Source organism: Nelumbo lutea, chromosome 1 (assembly GCF_056320005.1).
Source record: "Nelumbo lutea isolate HS-2025 chromosome 1, American lotus-T2T, whole genome shotgun sequence".
Lineage (NCBI taxonomy): Eukaryota > Viridiplantae > Streptophyta > Magnoliopsida > Proteales > Nelumbonaceae > Nelumbo > Nelumbo lutea.
In genome coordinates, this window is record NC_142684.1 from 70,000,047 (window position 1) to 70,012,947 (window position 12,901).

A 12,901-nucleotide genomic window follows, 5' to 3' on the forward strand; every position below is an offset into this window, starting at 1 on the left:
AAATTTTTAGGCGCTCAAGAGAATCTTGATGGTTCAATCAAATATATAGAATTTAGAATTTGATAATTACATTGTTTAATGTCCGCGAAATTTTTGGCCAATTGGTGACTACTTAGAATCCATTTGACAATGGGCCCTAATGCTTCGAACATGGGCCACGAAACAGTGATGGGAAGAAATGTATTTTATCAAAAAATATTCTACATGTTCATTGCGCTCTCTCTTTCTCTCTATTGAAAGATTGATTATAAGTTGTATTTTTCTTGAAACATGGGCCGCGCAACAGTAGTAGGCAGATATATATTTTATGAAAATCTTACATTTGTTCATTGTAGTAACTGTTTCTTTCTCTCTCCCATGGTGAATTAGTGTTCATAAATAGGGTGTCAATTGGACTGGATTTGGTCCAATTCGGTCCAGTTCAATGTGAGTCCATTACAAATGGACCTGGTCTAATTCAGTCCAATGAATATTAGTTTTGGACCAGTTTAGAGACTGTTTAAATTTCTGTTAATTTATATTAGTTTCTTTCAACTCAAACCTAGTCCATTGACACCTATGTTCTTATTTTCTATCAATGGATAAGATATTGGCTCAATCCAATATAAATTCATTATGAACGAAACGGGTCCAATCCAATATGCTATATTGGTCCATCCAGTCCATCCAAATTCAATGTCTTATTGGTCCATCCAATCCGTCCAAATGGATTTTGATTTGGATGGAGTCCAGCCCAAAACCAGTCCATTGACACCCCTATTCATACATCATTTTTTTTATTAGTTAGTCTTCATACCATGGTTTTTTAATTGCTGTTGACCTGGATGGTCAGACCGTTCAGCCTAGGAACCATCCAGACAACCAATTCTGTTTTACCCTCAAAGCCAGTCTCTGGCCAAAAACCATTGAATTGGTGAACGACCCATTGATCTAGACAGTCGAACTGTCGACTTATTCAACTGTTTAAAACTTTTCATGAGTTTTCATCATTTCTCTTAAACTCAGTTTGTTGTTAAAATGCCCTATGAACACAATTTTAACTGTAAAAAAGAGATGAATCCTGTCAAATGCAGTCTTAACCCAAAAATTTACTCAACTTGTGAGATGGATAGATGGGTAGCTTTGCTTGGCATTACAGCCTTTAACAAGAAGCTACTCGGGGGGAGCTTCTTCCTCCCTTTTTTTTTTTTTTCCTAATATCCCATTCAGTAATGGTTAATAAAACATTAAGGTAGCTGCCATGGCTAAGTTCGCATTGGCACCCCACAGTGTGCCCCACACATACATCTTAGCATGCATTGGAAGCATCTCCCATATTTGTCAATGGGAGATGTTCCCAATACACTGATGGGATGTATTGTGGGGTGCCTAGGATTGTAGAGCCATTTTAGGGAGGTTGCTAGAGCAAGAGGAGAGAAGTGTAGCCCCTACTTTTGTTTTCAAACTATTTTCCCTTCTTATTGTAAAAGAAAAGTTCTTAATGGAGTCAATGATATTTTATGTAGGCAAGTAGTTTGGTGGCAAATGGGCCTAGGATCTTGGTTGATGGGTAAACTAGTCCAACTTGACAATTTGATAATGGGATAAAAGACATTAATTAAAAAAAAAAAAAACAAACTAATGCTCTAACAATTGATTAGAACTACATTTTCTTCTACTCAAATGAGTCAAGTTATGGTGTCATAAATTAAATAATGAAAATACAAATATATAATAATTTGTAAAAAATTTGATTTAATATTATATGTTCATCATATTAACCAGAAATATGTATGAAAAATTGAAAAGTGAGAATTATCGCTATAACAATGGTAATGGCTAAATCTACAAAAAAAAAAAAAAGAGAATTAATATATTATCCATAATCAGTTGACTTGATCAAATATGTCAGTGGTTCAAATAGTAAGATCATTTACCAAGTCAATATGTTTTTCCCCTTCAATGAAGTGACTTGGATTGAAAACATACCCTTAAAGTTGTTTAAGTGACACACCAATCAATTCAATTATTTGGTTCAACTATAACTTAGAAACATTGATATAAGCTACATCTATAAAGATTTAAAACGAGGTATTTAAGTTGAAAGGCAACAAATTACTAGTACGCCTACCTGTTTTTGTTACATGGGTTCTAAAATGATTAAAATTCTCTTTTCTTCTTTAAGATTGTTGTGTGCAATGCAATGCATGTATGCATAATACTTACATTTCAAGCTTGACCCAACCCATAATAACCCCTTTTGTTTGAAATATAAGGGTGGAGTAGTAATGCTTATTTGACTAACCCAACCCTATCAGGAACTAAATGGGGGTTAGCTTGTGAATACTAGTGCTAGCCATGATCATGTCCATTTTGTTTATCACTTATTGTAAAATTTATATGAATTGATCCAAATCCAATCCCAATTAACAAAATCTAAACTATATTGATGGAGGTAGATTTGGCCCAACCCCTTGGCTGTGCGATACGTGTAAGCAATTGGGTATGACCTGGCAGAAGTGTCAGATCGGCACAGCGACATAACCATATCCCCAAAAGAAGTCCGAGCTCCCCAAGGAGAGGCCCCTGAGCTCCCCGAAAGGAACCCACGCTTCCCAAGAGGTGGAACCTGAGCTCTCCCTAAAAGTCCCGAGCCTTGCAAGGAACCCCGCAAAAGGGTGAAGCCCGGACTAACCCACCTCGGGTCAGTCCGGGCCACACCCCGGCACCTTGGGACAATCCGGGCCACACTCCTATCCAGACTCAAGACTTCATCTCGTGCACCACTCCGACACCTTGGCTCCAGGTCACGTGACTGAATAAACTGTACCTGACAAAGAAGCCCGTACTCTGAGGCAGCGCGCCTAACTGATCAGGGATTTGATAAATGACAACTGCACTCCAACGGCCACCTGTTACCGCCATCTCAGTTGTTGCAGAGACGGCCCTGATAGAGAAGACTGTGGCAGTTAAGCCTGCCCCCCACAGAGGTGGTTATACCTGATCAGGCAAAGGCTTGGGAGTGATTGCACCAGGGTGGTTATAAAAGGCCCTCTTCCCCTAGAGTAAAGGTAAGTGATATTTTTGTGCCTTCTAGTCTCAGAATTTCTCATTCTCCTTGCCTTCTCAAGAGTACTAACTTGAGTATCAGAGCATTCCCGTCGGGTTCCTCCCCCGAAATCTCTTGTTTCCTCCTTGTTTCAGGCATCTCCTGCTCTGTCAGAGGCAAGGTTATCGGCAACTAGGACCGACCGGATCGTGCATCATCATTTGGCGTCGTCTGTGGGAAATGCTTCAAAAAGCCTCCCCCAACCTCTAGTTCTTTTCTAAAGAAAGAATACTTAGCATTCATGGCTTCTTCCGGCAGTGATAGACGTAATGCTGATCTGAATGCTATCGAGGAACACCCTCAGCCCCCCACTATCTACATCGGGTAGTTCACCATCCCCCTCTCGATGGATGGAATCCCTAGGCTGAATGTGCCACGAACAGTGGCGCCTATGAATGTTCCCCTTCCCCCCTCTGTCGAGACAACCTTCGCCGAACCAACCATTGTCCCCCTGGCAACTAGCCAAAACAAACTTGATGATTTGATGCAGTGCATGCGGGCCATGCAAGCCCAAATGCAGCAACTTCAACAACACCAACTCTACCAGCAGCAGGTACTACATCACGTCTCTCAGTACCACTACCAACAGCAGTTCCCCCAACTGCCTCAGAGCCAGCCACAGCTCCCACCTCGGCTCCCTGCTGTCAAGCAAATCAAGCCCTCTCCTCAGGGTGGGCGCCTTCACCGGGGAGAAGCTTCCCAGGCTCAGAACCCCTTTAGAAGCCAAGCCTCATCCCCTGGCAGAAGGGAAAGACCAACTACCCCCGCTTCGCAGCATGCCGGCGGATTGGGAACCTCCTGACCTATCAAGCCAGCATCAGCTCGGCATTCTCAGTTCAGGCTTCCTCTCATGGAAAACCAGTTCGGTGCCTTAGCCGCGGACTACCACCAGCAGTCCGGGCCCGCTGAGATCGGCAACACTGAAGCAAGCAGCGTCAACATCGAGCCTTCCAAGCAGTCGTGGAGGCGCTGACAAGCTCACCGAACTACCACCCGCATCCTACCCGAGTTCAAAGGTAAAGAGGAAGTGAGCTCGGACGAGGTAAAGGTTACCCCAATTCTCTCAGTCCCTTCCCCCTGTCATCAGAACTCCTCGCTGTCCCCATGCCCAAAGATTTCAAACTCCCCCCGCTAGACAAATATGATGGCTCCTTTGACCCAAGTGATCATGCAGATGCTTTTTCAGTCCTAGATGCACCTAGCGAGGGCCAGCGAGTCTTGCATGTGTGTGGTCTTCACTACCACCTTTCGGGGAGTGGCTCACACCTGGTATAGGAACTTGGCCCTTGGGTCGATAAGGAGTTGGACCCAGTTCGTACAAGTCTTCACCGCGCACTTCGTCACCAACAAGTGGTGCCTCGAACTGAGGAGAGCCTCCTCGGTATAGTGCAGAAGGAAGGGGAGTCCATCCGGGGCTATGTCAAGCGATTCAACGACGCGTGCTTACAAATACCACGCCTACACCCCGCAGTATAGCTCGCAAACAAGTTCATAAGAATCGAAGCTGAGATCAATCAAAGAACTGATGGCAAGTTTGAAAAAAGGAAGAGGGAAAGTGAGCCTTCCAACCAAGAGGACAGAAGAAAGAAAGACTCAGCTCGGGGGGCGAAGCCAATTCAGCCGTTCCGAGTCCAGTAACTAGCCGACAGAGCAGTCACAAAAGCAGCCCCCAGAGGAAAGGCCAGTGCGGGGAACGATCAATATGATCGTTGGAGGATTGATTATAGCGGGTTGCACTTCAACAGTAGCTCGGGTATTAACCCGTGAGGCTGCCAGAGAAGAATAGAATCCCCCAAAGTGGCCAAAGATAGAAGACCTCATACTCTTCACTAAGGACAACGCGCACGGAGTTCACTACCCCCACGATGATGCACTCGTCATAAAGGTAAAAATCAATGATTTCGAAGTTTGGCGCATCCTCGTCGATTCGGGCAGTTCGGCAGACATCCTTTTCAAAGCGGCTTTCGACAAACTCCAGTTCCAAGAGGGTGACTTGAAGCCCATGAACACCCCACTGGTCGGCTTCAGCGGAGAAGAAGGCCCCTAGGAAAGGTTATAGTACCTGTGGAAGTCGGCACGTGGCCTAGCACGGTGAGGCTCGAACATGACTTCTTGGTGGTTGCGACCCCCTCCCCATACAATGTCATAGTAGGTTGGCCGATCACCCACGCTTTAAGGGTTGTGGTCTCCACCTACCATTTAGCCATGAAGTTCCCCACGGACTTCGGCATTGGGGTAGTGCAAGGCGACCAATTTGAGTCTCGCAAATGCTACGTCACCGCCCTCAAGGGAAAAGCCAAGGTGGCCAGTGACCTCGAGTTGGAACGACCCGTGGAACAGAGCGAGGAGCGAGCTGCACCTACGGAGGAGACTGTTACCATCCCCGCCTTGGCAGAGAACCCAGCCCGAACACTTCAGGTCGGCGCTTCCCTAGAGGAGCCCTTACGATCTGAATTGGTACGCTTCTTACTCAGTAACTTAGATATTTTCGCTTGGTCCATGGCAGAAATGCCTGGCATAGACCATAACCTCATAACTCACAAACTCAATGCTAACCCTGAAGTTAGGCCCAATAGACAGAAGAAACGTAACCTAGCCCCATAACGATGGAGGGCGATCGACGAGGAGGTCGGAAAGCTCCTCGTAGCAGACTTCATAAGGGAAGTTCATTACCTGAGCTGGGTGGCCAACCCCGTTCTAGTGAAAAAGGCCAACGACAAGTGGTGCATGTGCGTCGACTACACCGACCTGAACCGAGCTTGCCCAAAAGATTGCTTCCCCCTCCCCAGGATCGACTGCCTAGTAGACGCGACCTCGGGGCATGAGTTGCTAAGTTTCCTGAATGCCTACTCGGGCTACAATCAAATCAGGATGGACCCAGCCGACGAGGAAAAAATCGCCTTCATAACCGAGTTCGGCCTATACTGCTACAAAGTTATGCCCTTTGGACTGAAAAACGCTGGGGCAACCTTTCAAAGTCTTGTGAATAAGCTGTTTAAACCCTTAATTGGTAGTAAAATAGAATGTTATGTAGACGACATGGTCATCAAATTCTGTACCGATTTAGCACGAAGCTAAACCCAAACAAGTGTGTCTTCGGTGTCACCTCGGGTAAATTCTTAGGGTATATTGTCAACCGGTGAGGTATTGAGGCCAACCCGGACAAAATAAAGGCCATCTTAGATATGAGACCACCCCAAAAAGTAAAAGAGATTCAGAGGTTGAATGGCAGGATAGCCGCTCTGAGTTGTTTTATGTTCAAATCGACAGAAAACTGCCTGCCTTTCTTTAAGGCAATGAAAAGCAAAGGGTTCAAATGGAACCAAGGTTGCCAGCTCGCATTTGACGAGCTCAAAAGGTACCTCGCTGGTATCCTAGTTTTGACCCGGCCCGAAGAGGGCGATGTCTTAGAACTGTATTTCTCAGCAAGTGGCGAAGTGGTCAGCTCGGTACTAATAAAGGTAGTAGATCGGGTCCAACGACCCATCTACTATGTTAGTAAAGTGTTGCAGGGAGCAGAGACAAGATACTCAAAGATAGAAAAAGTAGCCTACGCATTGGCCATTGCAGCCCGCAAGCTCCGCCCATACTTCCAAGCCCATACCATTATCGTCCTCACCGACAAACCCCTAAGACAAGTGTTGCTTAGGCCCGAGGTCTCTAGTACAAGTCGCGAACTGCTATAAAGGCCCAAGCCTTGGCGGATTTTGTTGTGGAATGCCCATTCAGCTCCGAAGTCCCTAGCCCGGTTGAGCACGAAGCCCCCAGTCCGGGTGAGCTCGGTGCTCCCAGGCCGGTTGAGTCCGAGCACCCTGAGGTCGCACCTAGTTCGGTATCTCTCCTGGTTAGGCCAAGCGCAAAGTGGGATGAAGAACCCTGTATCCTTCACGTAGATGGCTCCTCAAATCAGTAGGGCAGCGGAGCCGGGATAGTTCTTCACGGTCCGAGTGGCACAAAACTGGAGTACGTACTAAGCTTCGAATTCACGGCATCCAACAATGAGGCAAAGTACGAGGCGTTGATAGCCGGGCTAGCCCTATCCCAAGAGGTAAGAGCAAAACACATCGTCATCTGCAATGATTCCTAGCTTGTAGTCAATCAGGTTACAGGCGAACCGACTATGATCGCCTACTTAGCCAAAGTAAAGGAGGCTCTACTTGACTTTCGGTTACACTTCATTAGACAAATCCCAAGGTCAGAGAATGCTGAGGCCGATGCTCTGTCTCGGTTAGCCAGCACCAGTGATAACACCATGAGGACGGTGTACATAGAAGACTTACCTCGGCCTAGCATTCTCGGGGGGGGGGGGGGGGAGTAGAGGAGGTAGCTTCTATCGTCCAAGCAGAGCCGAGCTGGATTGATCCACTCGCGAGCTTCCTGCTGCATGGGACCCTCCTCGTAGACCGCAATGCTGTCAAGAGGGTAGAGTGCCAGACAACCAAATACATCATAATAGATGGACGGTTGTACCAAAAATCCTACACGCTCCCCTACCTACGCTGCTTGCGACCTCCCGAAGCCGAGCTTGTACTTCACGACATTCATGAAGGCCTGTGCAGTGGACACCTGGGGGGCAGGGTCCTCGCTCAAAAAGCACTATGACAAGGGTACTATTGGCCAACAATGAAACCAGACGCCGTTGAGTTAGTCAGAAAATGCGATAAGTTCCAGAAGCACACCAATATCCACCATCAGCATGCCTTTGACCTCAAGTATCTCACCAGTCCATGGCCCTTTGTGCAATGAGGCATCGACCCACTCAGGCCATTCCCGCTAGCAACAGATGGGAGGAAGTTCCTAGTAGTGGCGGTAGATTACTTCATGAAGTGGGTAGAAGCTGAACCTCTCGTGACAATCACAGCTCGAAACGTCCAGAACTTCTTTTGGAAGAACAAAGTATGCTGCTTCGGGTTACCTCGTGTACTGATTTCCGACAATGGCAAACAGTTCGAGAATATCAAATTCCAGGAATGGTGCCAAGACATGGGAATTCAGCAGAACTTCATGTCGATCGCACACCCGCAAGCAAACGGTCAGGCAGAAGTCACGAACAGAGCTATCCTCCGCGAACTGAAGACCAGGCTAGACCAAGCTAAAGAACTATGGGCGGACGAGCTACCCAGCGTCCTATGGGCCTACCAAACTACAGAAAAGACTGCCACCAGAGAAACTCCCTTCAACCTCACCTACGGCACAGAGGCAGCCATCCCAGCCGAAATTGAAATCCCCTCATTACGACTGGAAGTGCACGACGACAAGACCAATGACGACGAGCTACGTACCAACCTCAACCTACTCGACAAAGTGAGGGACCTCGCCTACATCAGGACCGCAGCATACCAGCAAATGGTAGCTCGGTACTACAATGCTAGAGTCAAGAAGTGAAACGTCTACGTCGGCGATCTGGTTATCTGCAAGTTCATGGTACCTGAGCTCGACATTGGCAAGCTCAGACCGAACTGGGAAGGACCCTATCGAGTAAATAGAGTACTCGGATGAGCGTACGAGCTCGAAATCCTGGAGGGAAGACAAATACCCCAAGCATGGAACATCGTCAACTTAAGGCGATATTACCTGTAAATTACCGAACTAAGTGGACTATGAGCCGCCCCCAGAGCCTAAGGGTCAGAATGCCGAGCTAACAAGAACCTCAGCACCATAAGACCCAGTCGCCTCTTTGGCATGGGCAAAGCCTAGGAAAGTATCCTAGCCAAAGGGTTAAAGCGTCGAGCTGATAATGACCTTGGCACCATAAGACCCAGTCGCCTCTTCGGCATGGGCAAATCTTAGGAAAGTATCCTAGCCAATGGGTTAAAGCGCTGAGTTGATAATGACCTCGACACCTCTTCAGCGCAGAACCAAGTGTTAGCGCTGAAAGAGTAGGCAACACGGGTATGAAACCCGATGTGCATAGCCCGCTCTGAGCAAGGCCTATTGAAAACAAACGATAAATCGACCTAGGCGGAGAATAGATTGGGCGTATAGCCTTACTATGTTAACTCGCCTCGAGAAACCCTCTCGCTTTGGGGACCTAATTCTAACAGTTCGGCAATATAGTCACTTTGGCAAAAGGAAAGAATGACTGCACAACACTTAAACAAAAAGGTATTTCATTACTAATGTTTCGTTTGCAATATATTCAAAAAAAAAAAAAAACGAGCTCGCAGGCTCGACACGTATCACTTCGGAAGCACACCTCCCTCGCCCAAAATATTAGCAGGAACTTCGGCGGCACTCAGGGCGTCTACTTCATCTTCAGAGTCCGGGTCATTGTCAACTGTGAGAGCCATCTTCGGAGTGATATGAGAAGTGGTTATGGCACGGGTGTCGAGTTTGGGGTATGCATGCCTTATCATCCACCGGCTCAATTTGAAACCCCTCCGATACGAGCCCACCATCAGGTCGTCGAAGCGCTCCGACACGATGTAATCATCGACGACCTTCACTTTAGTGTCCTCGAGGGCCTGGAAGAAGAGCTCAGACTTATCCTTGATATCGGCCTTGAGGTATTCCACCTCGTGCTCCAAGGCCCCTTTTGAGGTCGCGAGGTGCTTTACAACGACTCTCAAGGCGTCGTTCTCTCTCCAGAGCCTCTCCAACTCATTCTTTTGAGCTGAAGTGTTGCCCTCAAGACAATGGATCCACTCCCGAGCTGTCCTCAGTTCAGCATGCACTGCATGGGAAGCCTCTTCGTCAACTTGTGCCTGCTTCAGACTCCTCTCTGATTGAAGAATTAGGGCGTGGATAGAGGAGTTCACCTGCCAAGTGAGAAACAAGTCAGCCCGACGAGAAGAGAATAATACAGCATAAAAGACAAGGGAGACCACTTCGAAGAGCACAGCTCGGAGTCAGCCCATGCCAAAACCTCCGCAGGATAGATGGCCTTCTTGCTCTTGCGGAGAGCACAGCTCGGAGTCCGCATGCTACCAGCCCCCTCCTGGCTCCCTAAACTGGAGAGTATTGTCTGGGTATGGGAAGCTTCCGTGGTATCGACCTCCCGAGCTTCTACGACCTCGGGCTCCGCTATGACCTCCGGGATAGGCTCAGCCACCTCGAGCTCCGTATGAGACTCCAAGTTGATGACTGGAGGATAGCTTGGGACTTCGGGCTCCACAGCCCGAGGAGACTAGATGTGAGCCCACTCAGTAACCCGCTTCCTTCTCTTCATCCCATCAAGCAAGTTGACACCGTAGGTCTTCCCCGCCTCCATGACACCTGCAAAAAGAGCTCGACATCAGTAAAAAAAACCTGAGTAAAGAAACCTACCCGGACTCAGACCGGCTTGAATAAGCTTGGCCTCCGTAAGGTAATCTCCACACTCGAAACCAACCTGGGCCCAAGACTGGAAGGTCTCCGCCATGTCTTTATCTAATATGGCAACAGGGTCAGGAATGGCCGCCTTCCAATGAGTGGGAAACGACCACCTTGTATCACTTCGTACCACGAAGTAGTCTTGCTTCCACGCCGTCACCTTACTTGGAAGCTTGTGTAGAAGTTTAAATCCCAGGAGGGGAGACAGGTAATAGGAGGAAAAATTTTCTAAGTCTAGATGGTCCCAACGACATTGCGAATGGAGTTCGGGTGGAGTTGACCAATGGTGACGCCGAAGTGATTCAAGACTTCGACGATTAGGGGATGAAAAGGAAGGCACAGTCCGACAATGAGCTGCTCCTGGAAAATCACGATCTCATCCAGACCGTGATCCCAAGGGAAGTCGCTCGTAGGTAAGCTATAAGTATACTCCCCGGGCAGGTTGAACTGACGAACAAGAGACCGAAGTCCCTCAGACGTCATAGTGGAGGGTCTGAACTTGTTTGGCATCTGAGCTCGACGAGAAGTGGATTCCAGGCTGCCAGAGGTGACCTGGATTGAAGGCCCTACCTCTGGCTCATCCAGAAGGCTATCAAAAGAGGCAGCCCGACCCGAAGTCTTCGCGTCAAGCCCTCCTAAAAGACTATCCAAGCTACCCGAACTACCTGAGCTAGACATTGAAAAGGAAAGGAAATTGAAAGAAGCTAAGGGGACTCACCAAGGAAAAGATACCGAACTAGGAAAAGTGACGCGAGCTGAAAACCTTGGACGCGAGCTCAAGAAATAAGCACTGAATACTGGCAAAGGAAAAGTGACCAGGGCCCCCACTATTTATAGCCACTATGCCCGCGCATCAACGGTCAAGATCAAAGCTATCCAACGACTCTCAGGAAAACCGGCTGCACGACCCCCGAGGTGAAATCAGTTTAGCGTGAACTTTTGACGTCCGAAAATTGATAATCGTTTGACGTCTGCGCGTGAGCTGTACGCGACCCGGGTTGACCTTTAATCGAGCCGAGCTGACCTTGGTCGAGCCAAGAGATAGGTGGGTCAGACCGAAGAATCTCCGAACTGGACGAAGCACGCCACGGGACAAATCCACCCGTCAATCCGTGAACTCCCCACGTTGGGTCAAGACCCCGGGCACGGGGAGTGGAGGGCAATTGATGGAGGTAGATTTGGCCCAACCCCTTGGTTGTGCGACATGTGTAAGCAATCGGGTATGACCTGGCAGGAGTGTCAGCTCGGCACATTGACATAACCATATCCCAAAAAGAAGTCCGAGCTCCCCAAGGAGAGGCCCATGAGCTCCTCGAAAGGAACCCACGCTTCCCAAGAGGTGGAACCCGAGCTCTCCCTGGAAGTCTCGAGCCTTGCAAGGAACCCCGCAAAAGGGCGAAGCCCGGACTAACCCACCTCGGGTCAGTCCGGGCCACACCCCGGCACCTCGGGACAGTCCGGGCCACACTCCTATCTGGACTCAAGACTTCATCTCGTGCACCACTCCGACACCTCGGCTCCAGGTCGCGTGACTGAATAAACTGTACCTGACAAAGAAGCCTGTATTCTGAGGCAGCGCGCCTAACTGATCAGGGATTTGACAAATGACAACTGCACTCCAACGACCACCTGTTACCGCCACAGAGGCGGTTATGCCTGCCCCCCACAGAGGCGGTTATACCTGATTTGGCAGAGGCTTGGGAGTGAGTGCACCAGGGTGGTTATAAAAGACCCTCTTCCCCCAGAGTAAAGGTAAGTGATATTTTTGTGCCTTATGGTCTCAGAATCTCTCATTCTCCTTGCCTTCTCAAGTATTAACTTGAGCATTGGAGCATTCCCACCGGGTTCCTCCCCCGGAATCTCTTTTTCCTCCTTGTTTTAGGCATCTGCTACTCCGTCAGAGGCAAGATTACCGACAGTTAAGACTAACCGGGTCGTGCATCATCACATATGAAGTAGATATTTGCATTGGTTTTAGTGCACATCAAAAAAGTTAAATCCAAATACCATACCATATATGATTAATACTTGTGCAGATGCATAACACGTGCTATTATACCGGTTGTGTAGAAGTTCAAGAGAGGGAAAATCAAATTCATATTCTCTATTTCACAACAATTATAAACATGCAATAGAATATAAGGTTGCCTTTAGTAAGAGTGTAAAAGTCAAGTTCAAATCAACCCCCACAAGATTGCCAGATTGCCCCCACAACATCCCATAGTACATCCCCACCATCTATTTGGTAGCTAAAGAATGTTTGATTTTAATCAAATCTTTTAAAAATATTGAATAACAAAAAAATGTAATTAAAACATTTTGTTAATTAATCATTTTAAATCGATTTTCCATTTTAAGGATTCGATTAAGATACCAAAAAAACCAATCAACCCATAATCATAGAAAAGATGCCCAATCAGAGGGTTTCATCAAAATTCACGAGATATTTTAATTGGTCAAAATTCTTCTTGATACCATGTCTTTGCGGTATTTATCCGATTG